We start from the raw sequence: 10245 nt of genomic DNA, 5'->3' as shown, positions 1-10245 counted from the left end.
CTTTTGTTTTATATCCACATACATCTTGGTGGATCCTGGGCGGATGGAATATGCCAAGTTGTGGGCCTCATCCATAATAGTCTGCCGGAAGTCTACTTCCTTGGGTACGCAAATTCTATCTTTGTACCATAAGGTTCCTTTGTCATCCACTCTAAAATCCAGTGCCTTGTTTTCTTCAGTATGCATGCGGATTTTCATCAAGTCCTTGTCTGAGCCTTGGGCCTTTCTGATCTTATCCTCCAAAGTGGGTTGAACACTCAACTTACAATTGGAACCATGGGGGGCGATGTGCACATTTAATGGTGTCATTTATTCTTGTAGGTGGGCATCCTTAGGTCCATAAGATTTCCGGCTTAAGGCATCTGCTACCACGTTTGCTTTACCAGGATGGTAATGAATTACCACATTATAATCCTTAACTAGTTCTAACCACCTTCTTTGCCTTAAGTTCAAATCTGGCTGGGTGAAGATGTACTTCAAGCTCTTATGGTCTGTGTAGATCTCACACCTATTCCCAATCAGATAGTGTCTCCAAATCTTGAGGGCATGTACTATGGCTGCAAACTCCAAATCATGGGTTGGGTAATTCTGCTCAAGAGGCTTGAGTTGTCGGGAAGCGTATGCCACTACTTTCCCATCTTGCATAAGGACGCATCCTAATCCTTGACGGGATGCATCACAGTAAATGACAAAGTCCCGTAGAATATCCGGCAAGGTTAATACCGGGGCGGTTGTTAGTCTTCTCTTTAACTCCTGGAAGCTTCTCTCACATGACTCGGTCCAGGTGAACTTCTTCTCTTTCTTGAGTAGTTCTGTCATGGGTCGGGCTATCTTGGAGAATCCTTCAATAAATCTCCGGTAATATCCGGCTAAACTGAGGAAGCTCCTGATTTCACTAACATTGGTTGGTTGCTGCCAATTGGATACTACTTCGACTTTTTCAGGGTCCACTGCTACTCCTTCCGCGGTCAAGATATGACCAAGAAATGCTACTTTCTCAAGCCAAAATTTACACTTGCTGAACTTGGCGTAGAGCTTGTGCGCTCTCAACTTTTCCAAAACCACTCGTAGGTGCTGCTCATGTTCTTCAACACTCTTAGAGTAAATAAGTATGTCGTCAATAAAAACTATGACAAACTTATCTAACTATTCCATAAACACCTTATTCATGAGGTTCATGAAATAAGCAGGTGCATTGGTGAGTCCAAAGGACATCACCGTAAACTCATATTGCCCATAGCGGGTGACGAAGGCCGTCTTCGAAATATCACTTTCCTTAATCTTGAGCTGATGATATCCTGACCTCAAGTCTATCTTGGAGAAATACTTGGCTCCCTTCAGCTGATCAAAGAGGTCATCAATTCTGGGAAGGAGGTATTTGTTCTTGATGGTGACTTCATTTAGTGCACGGTAATCCACGCACATCCTCATGCTTCCGTCCTTCTTCTTAACGAACAAGACCGGAGCTCCCCATGGTGATGAGTTTGGTCTAATGAAACCACTTTGTTGTAACTCTTCCAGTTGTTTCTTTAGTTCTGCCAATTCGGAGGCTGCCATCCTATAAGGTCTCTTAGATATAGGGGAGGTTCCAGGGATAAGGTCAATGACAAACTCTATATCCCTATCTGGCGGCATTCCCGGGAGTTCTTCAGGGAAAATATCTAGATATTCATTTACTACTGGAACTTCTTCCAAAGATATAGCTTCCATACTAAAACCATTGGGTCCGGTCCACTTCCCCGAGTATGGCAGTTTACTTGTACTCCTTCTGGGTTGGTTAGGTGTACCACCTTGTCAGCACAACTTATAAGGCCATTGTGCAGGCTTAGCCAATCCATTCCAAGAATCACATCTATATCTTTAGACTTAAGTACTACTAGGTCTGCTAGGAACTCTACCCTACTTAAAATGATCCTTACCCGAGAACAACTCAGTCGGCACTTAATGTCACCTCCAGGCATTCGGGTTAATAGGGGTGTTTTTAGTAGTACTGTAGGTATATTGTGCTTTTCCACAAAACTTGAGGATACGAATGAATGTGATGCTCCAGAATCAAATAATATTGTTGCCAAAACTGAGCTGACTAGAAACTCACCGAGCACTACGCCCTGAGTGCCCTGAGCCTCATGCGCGTTGATGTGGTTGACGCGGGCTCGTCCGAAGGACTGCTGGAGCGGCCCCATCTGCTGGTTGTTGTTGCCGGTATTGTTACTGCGGATGGGTACACGATTGGCTCCTGATAGAGCTGGCCTTGGTCCATTCACCGAGTTGGAGAAGGCTGATGCTGCCGGCTTGTTATTGGCATATGGGCAGTTGGCAATGAAGTGCCCTGTCTCACGGCAGTTGAAGCATGCTCGGGCATTGTTGCTGGCAGTAACTTGGCTGGCATTGTTCTGTGGGGCCTTCATGGTGTTCTAGCTCTTGAACTGCCTAAACTGGGTGTTGGGGGCCTGAGAGCCAGTAGCTTGTGACTGGGTCCTTTACTGCATAGGGGCTTGGGACCTAGGCACTGGAGGGCCGAAGTGCCGCAGCTTCTGGAAACGGTCTTGCTGGCGAGCCTTGGTTTCCAGGAACTTACGCTTATTGTCTCTTTTTTCCTCTGCCATGGCTCTCTCGATGATGATAGCCATGTTCATCAGTGTGTTGAAGTCTAGCTAGATGCATGGGGAAAGCAGCTTCTTAAGTTTTGCATTTAAACCCTTTCTGAACATATCCTGCTTCTTTTCGTCCTTGTCTACTTCCTCCGGTGCATAGCGAGCTAATTCTATGAACTGATATGTGTAATCCTCAACGGACTTGTTGCCTTGTTGCAGCTCACAGAACTCATCTTCCTTGCACTTCATGGTGGCTGCTGGGATGTGATAGCGACGGAACTCATCCACAAATTCCTTCCAAGTGATAGTGGAGGCATCCTGAGCAGCTGCATAGTAGTTCTTCCACCAAGACAAAGCAGTTCCAGTGAGCTGGTGAGCAGCTAAACGGACCTTGTCACGGTGTCCATGCTCAAATGGTTTGAGTTTTCTCTTGATAACACGCAGCCAGTCATCTGCATCCAAGGGATTGTAGGATCCTGCAAAGGTGGGTGGCTTGGTCCTCAGAAAAGCTGTCACTTTGTCATTTGTACTCTGCTCACGGGGCCTTGGGTTGGTGATGACATTAGTCAAAGCTTCCAGTAGGAGGTTCTGGTTGTTCAACACTTGCACCAGGTCAATGGCCGGTGGGGGTGGGGCCTGACGTGCTCCTACTTGGCTTTCTCCTCCCTGCTAACTTACTTCCTGATCTTCCTAATCTTCATGGCCGGGGGCTTGTCCTTGCACACCCTGTTGCCTCTCCGCACTTGGAGCGGTATGTGCCTGACTTTGGAAGGTCCTGGTGTTACGCTTGGGGGCCATCTGTGGATTGGGTAAAACTTTTATGAGACTTAGATTTGGAATTGAGTGATGTTTTATTTTCGTATTTTCGAAAAGGCAGAATCCACCTACTGCCGACAAGCACACAGACTAACAAGCATCAAGCACAAACAGTTTTATTTATTAAGCTGGGGTACAACACTTGGGAGGGTACAGCCAAAACACGCACTACACGATCGGGTACAAAGGGCACAACAGATGGGAGGGGCACAACTCTAAGCTTGGGGCCAGGACGGCTTCATCCCTGGGGGCATCTCTGAGGCATGCTACTCGCGGGGCGAGTCGTCTTCCGGGGCGGGGTGTACTTCCAGTGGAATGAGTAGCTCTTCCTCGTCGTCCTCAAGGATCCCATTTTCTCGGGGCTGTTCAACAGCTCCTTCTTCTGCGGCTGCAGCTGACCTTTCAGCACCTTCGGGTGGAGCTTGCGGGGTCCCAAAAAGTCCTCCCCATCCTATGATGGGTGTTCCAATTAGGACTTGGGTCTCCCCGATTGCCGGGACGGGCGTTCCACTGCTGGTCCATTCTTGCATGCGCTAATCCTGGATCTGCCTGAGGTTCTCATGAGCGACGGCTTCGCTACTTATAGCAGCCGTGGTCCTTGCTTCGGCTTGAGCCACCCGGATTTGGTGCATCCTCACTGCAAGCTCAGCTTGCTCGGCTCGGTGGGTTTGCTCCCTTAGGAATCAGGCTTGCTCGTCGAAAAGCTTGTCCAAGGAGACGAGGTAGGCGACCACATGGTACAAAATGTCTTCTTGATGGCGGCGCCGTTCCAAGTTCCTCATGCGGTCCTACCAGACTTGCGTCCTGATGGCCGGAGGAAAAAGCCTCATCGGTGTGGGAATGAGGTGTTCCTCGAAGATCCGGCACAGGTAGCGGAGAGCCTTTCTGATGGCCAAGGGATAGGCATCCCGATGTTGAAATCCTGTGGCAGTCACTCGCCACAGCTCGATGTCGGGGTAGCGGGTGCTTCTGGCGATGGAAAGAACCACCCTACAGCGAAGAGTGCCGAGGTGTTCGTACTCTCTGCTGCAGTACCTTGGGCGCTCAGTAACACCAAGGCGCTCCAGGGAGTTGATCAAAAGGCAGGGGAAACCAGGCTCTTCTTGGCAAATGCCCTGGGTCCAACCATTCTCAGCCATCTAAAAACAAAGGTAGAGTGAACAAGCCTTGCACACATGGTAGGGTACAAGAAGGATAGATGGTCTTTATTTTTCATTAGGGTCGGGTACATCTCCCAAGGACATATTATTACTAGGATGATAGCTCTAGCTTAGGTACTCTACTCTTCCCAAGGGGATTCTTCCCTGATCCGGTTAGGTCGCTTCTTTGGCGGAAGACATTGCTCCAATGCCTCATCTTTGGTCTGAGTGCCCTTATCCCAATGGGTTTCTTCGGGTTCTCCTTCCAGTAATCCAGCTTCTCTTCTGCGTGCCTTGATACATTCCCTTTCTTGAGCGTTGCTTCGCCATATGTCTTGGAGAGAGGCTAGGGAACTCTCAGCTTGTGCCTCAGCTTCTATTGTTCTCCTCCATTGTATTTCCAACTCTTGTTCTACCCTTTCTGCCCTGTGGATTTGGTGCTTCAGTTGTTTTGTCTGTTCGCTGTAAAGTCGGTCTAGGCCGGTGAGGTAAATATACAGGTGGAAAACCGTATCTTCTAGTTCTTCTTCTTCCCTCCCCAATCCTCTCATCCGGGCAATCCATGAGCGTTCTCTTCCTCCAGCAGTGGGAAAAATCCCATTGGAGTTCGCTGAAGATGATGCTTATAGACCACGCGTAGGCGTCGCAGGGCTTTTCGGGCAGCCTTTCGGTAGGTGTCTGGGAACCCAAAGCCAGTGGTGGAGATGAACCAGGGATCCACATCGGGGTAAAGTGTGCTTTTTCCCATGAAGATCATCAGTTCACACTGAAGGGTGCCTCTGAAGTTGTACTCCCGGTAGGTGTACTCCGGTGGGTCCACAACTCCGACGCGTTCTAGGCTGAGTAGTAATAACTTCGGGAGGCCAGGCTCTGCGGGGCAGATTCCGTCACTCCATCCATTGTTAGCCATCTGGAACCAGACAAGGGCCAAAGGTAAGTGCTATGTGGAAAGGTGAGTTAAGTGGGGAAAGATCTAGTGGGAAACGGCTTAGAAAATATCCTCAGTCCTAAGGGTCGCGTCCTACGGCCAACCTATGGCTCTGATACCACCTGAACCATCCCCTCATCAGAGGCTGATAACCCATTTATTACAACAGATGGTTCATTACCGTACAAACCATCGAGGTAGCGGGCACTGAAGCGCCACTATCAAGAGGGACAACATAAAGACTTCAAACCAAACCAAAGTACCAACGAAATCTAAGATAACATCAGAGTCTTGCGCTATGGTAAGCTTCTTGTGGAGACCCTGAACCACAGGCAAGGTTGGGTGCAGGACGGCGACCTACTCGACGTCTTCCGGAACGAAGTTTGGATCCTCCTCTGTAAAAACTAGGCAAGAGTGAGTACATACGTACTCAACAATTCCAACCACACCCACGGAGGGGAATAATAAAGATCGTGCACAAGATATATCAAGGATGAGGCTAGGGTTCATTTGCGATAAAGCGAGGTTTTACACATGCAAGGGTTCATTTAATAAAAGAGTTTTCTCAAGATATTTCTGTAGTAATCGAATAATAAGTGGGGTTGATCCTACACAAAGGATCCAAGTTTTAATGCTACCGGACTCCACATCCACAGTAGCTCACGGCACAACTGCCGGGCACTTTCAAAATAACTCACGCCACAAAACCAACCATCCCAAAATGTCTATTGAAGTGACCATGCCGTAACTCGTCCAATACCGTGGACACGGCTATTCGAATAGATTTTACACTCTGCAGAGGTTGTACACTTTACCCACAAGTAGGGTACCGCACTACGAACACCTTAATGTCGCTGCGGATCCTAACAAAGTCGTTACCCACCTTAGCTGAATCTAACAAGCCAACATGGAAGCAACCATAGGGTTAATGACCTATCAACAAAGTCATAACCGGGACATAACTCACACGGATCGTATTCCTTCTCCATGATCTCCTGTTGCTCACCCACTCTCCTTTTGGCTAGCAGAACAACTAGTGGGGTTTATGCTAAGCCGTTGCCCACATAACGGTCGAGTGGTTGTACGATAAGTGGGTTAGGCAAGATGACACCTCAGTTCATCCTTACATTGACAAGACGGACATCTCCCAACCATGCTCAACCACAAAGGTACCAGCTCACCAGTGGCATTTCACACAGAAAACGCCGTCCATCTCATCAAGTTATATCTTTCTTTTATTTTCCCGAAATCCCATTTTATCTTTTAAAACACTCACACCCTTATTTCGATAAAGTGCTTTGTGGTCATGATAAAATCACACAATAAAAACAAAGTTCGCCGACGAGCTAAAAAAAATAGGGAAATAGAGAGCTTCGATAAGAAAAATAGAGGAGACTATTATATTTGTTGGATGTGGATCTTGAGACTTGGAGTTTGGAATCGATTCAGAACATAATGTCGCATGAAATGGGGGCTGCGGACTGCATAAGGAGGAAAAGTGGAGGGGGTTATGCACAAGTCTGCCTTTCTTCTTCCTCGAGACAGAATGGGAGGGAGAGGGGAACGGTAGGAGGGGGGCGGCCAGGCCATGGGCGCCGGCCCCCTGGCGCATGGCAACACCTGGGGAGGGGGAAAAATAGAGAGGAGGCCGAGGGGGTCCGATTCCGGCCCTCACCTCATGCGGAGATGGTCTACGGAGGGCTGTCCACGGTGATGGGTGGTGGGCGGCAATGGTGAGTAGCGGCGGCGAGCTGCAGTGTGAGGTAGAGGAGGAGAGGTGTTGGGGTGGTGTAGGCGGAGTGAGGGGCAGCTTGGGGTCTGATTTATAGGCCGAGAGGAAGAGGGGAGATGGCCGGCATGGGGGGGGGGGGTCACGGGCAGTACAGGAGACTCGCCATTAATAGCGGCCGGGATGCTCGGAGACAAAGCGCGAGCTGCGAGGGCGAGGGGACGGGACGGAGACGGGCCGGCGCAGCAGCGGGCCGCACGCCGGCTTGGCGTGCACGGGCAGCAGGCACGCAGCGGCACAACGAGTAGCAGCGGCCGTGGCGTGACGCGGGCAGCGTGATGCGAGCACGCGTGCACGGCCAACAACGGGGGCAGCGGCGGGTCGTGCGCTAGCCTACGCGTGTGCGCAAGGAGCGGACTACAGCTTGAGCAGGCAGCAGGTAGCACAGGGGAGAAAAAGAAAGAGGAAGCCAGTGCAAAAAAAAGAGTCTGGGAAAGAAAAAGTTAGAAGAGAGAAATAAAATGGATTTGAATAAAATATGAGGATCATGGCCGGGCAGGCGCACGCGGCCGACCGCGACACGATGGTGATGTAACGGGACGGCGGGGCTAGTGGAAAAGGAAAAGGGGCGGGCGGCTCCGCGGAAAAAGAGGAAGAGACTGCGCGATGTCGGAACGGCGGAAAATCGGGAGGTGGGCTTCGGGAGCTCAAGCGGCGGAAAAGGTTTAAAAGATTTTTAAGCGAGTGATTGGTAACGCAATTTAAATAAGATAAAAACACGGGCGTTACAGTGGTGAGGTCATTCGTGTGACACGGGTGATAACCAACGGAGCAGTGGTGTAGTGATTGCGGGGTTCTATTCGTTCAGAGCCTCGGAATATCAACGTCGAGTTCTCCACCAATCAAGTTTACCGTACCTCTCTAGTGTAGTGGATGATCGAAACCGGTGACTTCAGCTTCTAATTGCTTTATGCATAGGCTGCGCCCGGTTGGAAAGTTAGACATGACAAGTGCTTACAACCTCTTGCACTCACATGCTTTGCTTACACTTGTAAAATGCTGCAAACTCGGAAATCTAAAATCTGGTCTAAATACGAGTCTTTGGCATGTTGAGTGACCATGGTTTGGGGTAGTTCACCTTGTATACTTTTGATTTGCACTTGGTTGATTTCCCGCTTACATATGTTAAGTGCTATTCTAGTGGTGAACACCTGCTTCGAAATGCTTAAAACTGCTCATGAATGTTGATTGTACATATTGCTGCACACATAGAACATACTACATAGAGCATCTTTTCATTCTTATTGCTATACTCCTGAAGCTCCTACATTTTCTGCATCTCTGTACATTCATACATACTTGAAGAGGGAGTTGCAATTTTAAGTGAACAAGGGGGAGAGGTCCTTGTTGAGTGCATATATCAACAAGGGGGAGAATTAGACACAACACCTCACCTTTTCAAGGGGAGACTTAAGGGGGAGTTCCTTGTCTGAGTGTGCATTCATTTGAGAGGACTGCACTTGTCGTGTTGAGCCTTTGCCTCTTTCTGGAGGGACTAGCTGTGGGCTAGCCATAGTTTTCTTGGATGCGTCGAGATGGTGCCCATGTCTATAGGCTCCAAGCTTTGCTACTTTGCTCATTTCAAATGACCTCTTTTGGCTTTTCTTTGGCTTTTGGTCATTTAGATGAGTTTTATGTCTTTCCTTCTTCTTCTTTCCTTTTCCTCTGAAGTGTTGTATGTTGGTGTTGACAATGCACTCATCAAGGGGGAGATTGCGAACACAAGGTTGATATGTGCCTTTGTGGTTCGAGTGTGCAATGAGTGATTGTCAACAAGCGCAGCGTCACGGGTTGGGTTGGCTGACTAACCGGGGCTTGAGTGTGTGTGCAACCATTTCTATCGGCTTGTGGTGCGGAGGTGTGGAGCTCGAAGGCAGTGGCGCAACAAAGGTGAAGGTCATGAGGGTCCGTGCTGATGGACCGAGAGCAGTGAAGGGAGGATGCTGGGCGTGGACCGAGGGACTAGAGAAGCTAGGCGGCCAGCTGCAGTGACTGACACTTGGGACATCGATGAGTGCAAGAAGACATGGAGGAGTAGACCGTGTGGATCGAGTCCAAGACGGCGGTCAAGAGGGTCGAGCGGAGGCGCCAGAGGACTCGGCGATCGGGCGGTCAAGGATCGGTCACGTGTCGAGATCGCGGGGGACGCGTCGGGTGGATGCTACTCACGGAGGTGGGTTTACGGGTTTGGGCATCAAAACCCAGGTGGAGCTTCCGAGGGAAGCGCGGTGGCACGTGGCGGAATCCTGGAGCTTGCGTCGAGGCGACGGCAAGTCTAGGCAGGAAGTGGGGCCGTCGGATCAGATCTTCAGCGAGTTGTTCCAGAATGGCTTAGGGTTAGCTGGTTTACTCAGTAATGTTTTAGTTTTACCTAGGGGCTAAGTGGAAATGTTCAGCAGCCTCGTTAAATAAGGAGAGGATGGCTCCACTCATCCTAACCGCTAGAGCTTTTTATTTTCCTTCTCTCCAGGGTTTTATTCCCTCCTTTCTCTCTCCTTAGCTCCACAGAATACGGATGAATTGAGGTTTTGATGGGAAGGGAGGCCCTAACCTCCTTTTGTCCTCCGGACGTCAGCATTCGAGTTCCTACTTTGTGATGTTCCTGTGCCTCTTTATCTCTCCCGAGCTGTTTTCTTTTTCTCCATTTTCGGATGATTTTCATGGGATTTTTCGTTCTCGATGGTTACTAAATCTTTTCGCAATCTTCTTGTTGGATCTACTAGGTCTAGTAGTCACGGATCTATGACTGAAATCTTGTTCGAAATTGTTGCGCTTTGAGAGAGGAATTTGCGTTTCAAAATCTCAGTTTTGTTCTTGCCTTCCCCTCTTTCCTCTTCTGTTTGTGTGCAGGGGATTTCGGGGGGCGGGGGGGGGGGGGGGCGGGGCGGCGGCAGCCCACGAGGTGTGGTGTGCTTGCGCACGCAGTGCAAGGCACAGGGCGGGGTACGCGACCCCGGCCTGCGCACCTGCTGCCGGCGC

Source organism: Panicum hallii, chromosome 4, assembly GCF_002211085.1.
Source record: "Panicum hallii strain FIL2 chromosome 4, PHallii_v3.1, whole genome shotgun sequence".
Classification (NCBI taxonomy): Eukaryota; Viridiplantae; Streptophyta; class Magnoliopsida; order Poales; family Poaceae; genus Panicum; species Panicum hallii.
This window is presented reverse-complemented; position numbering follows the sequence as displayed.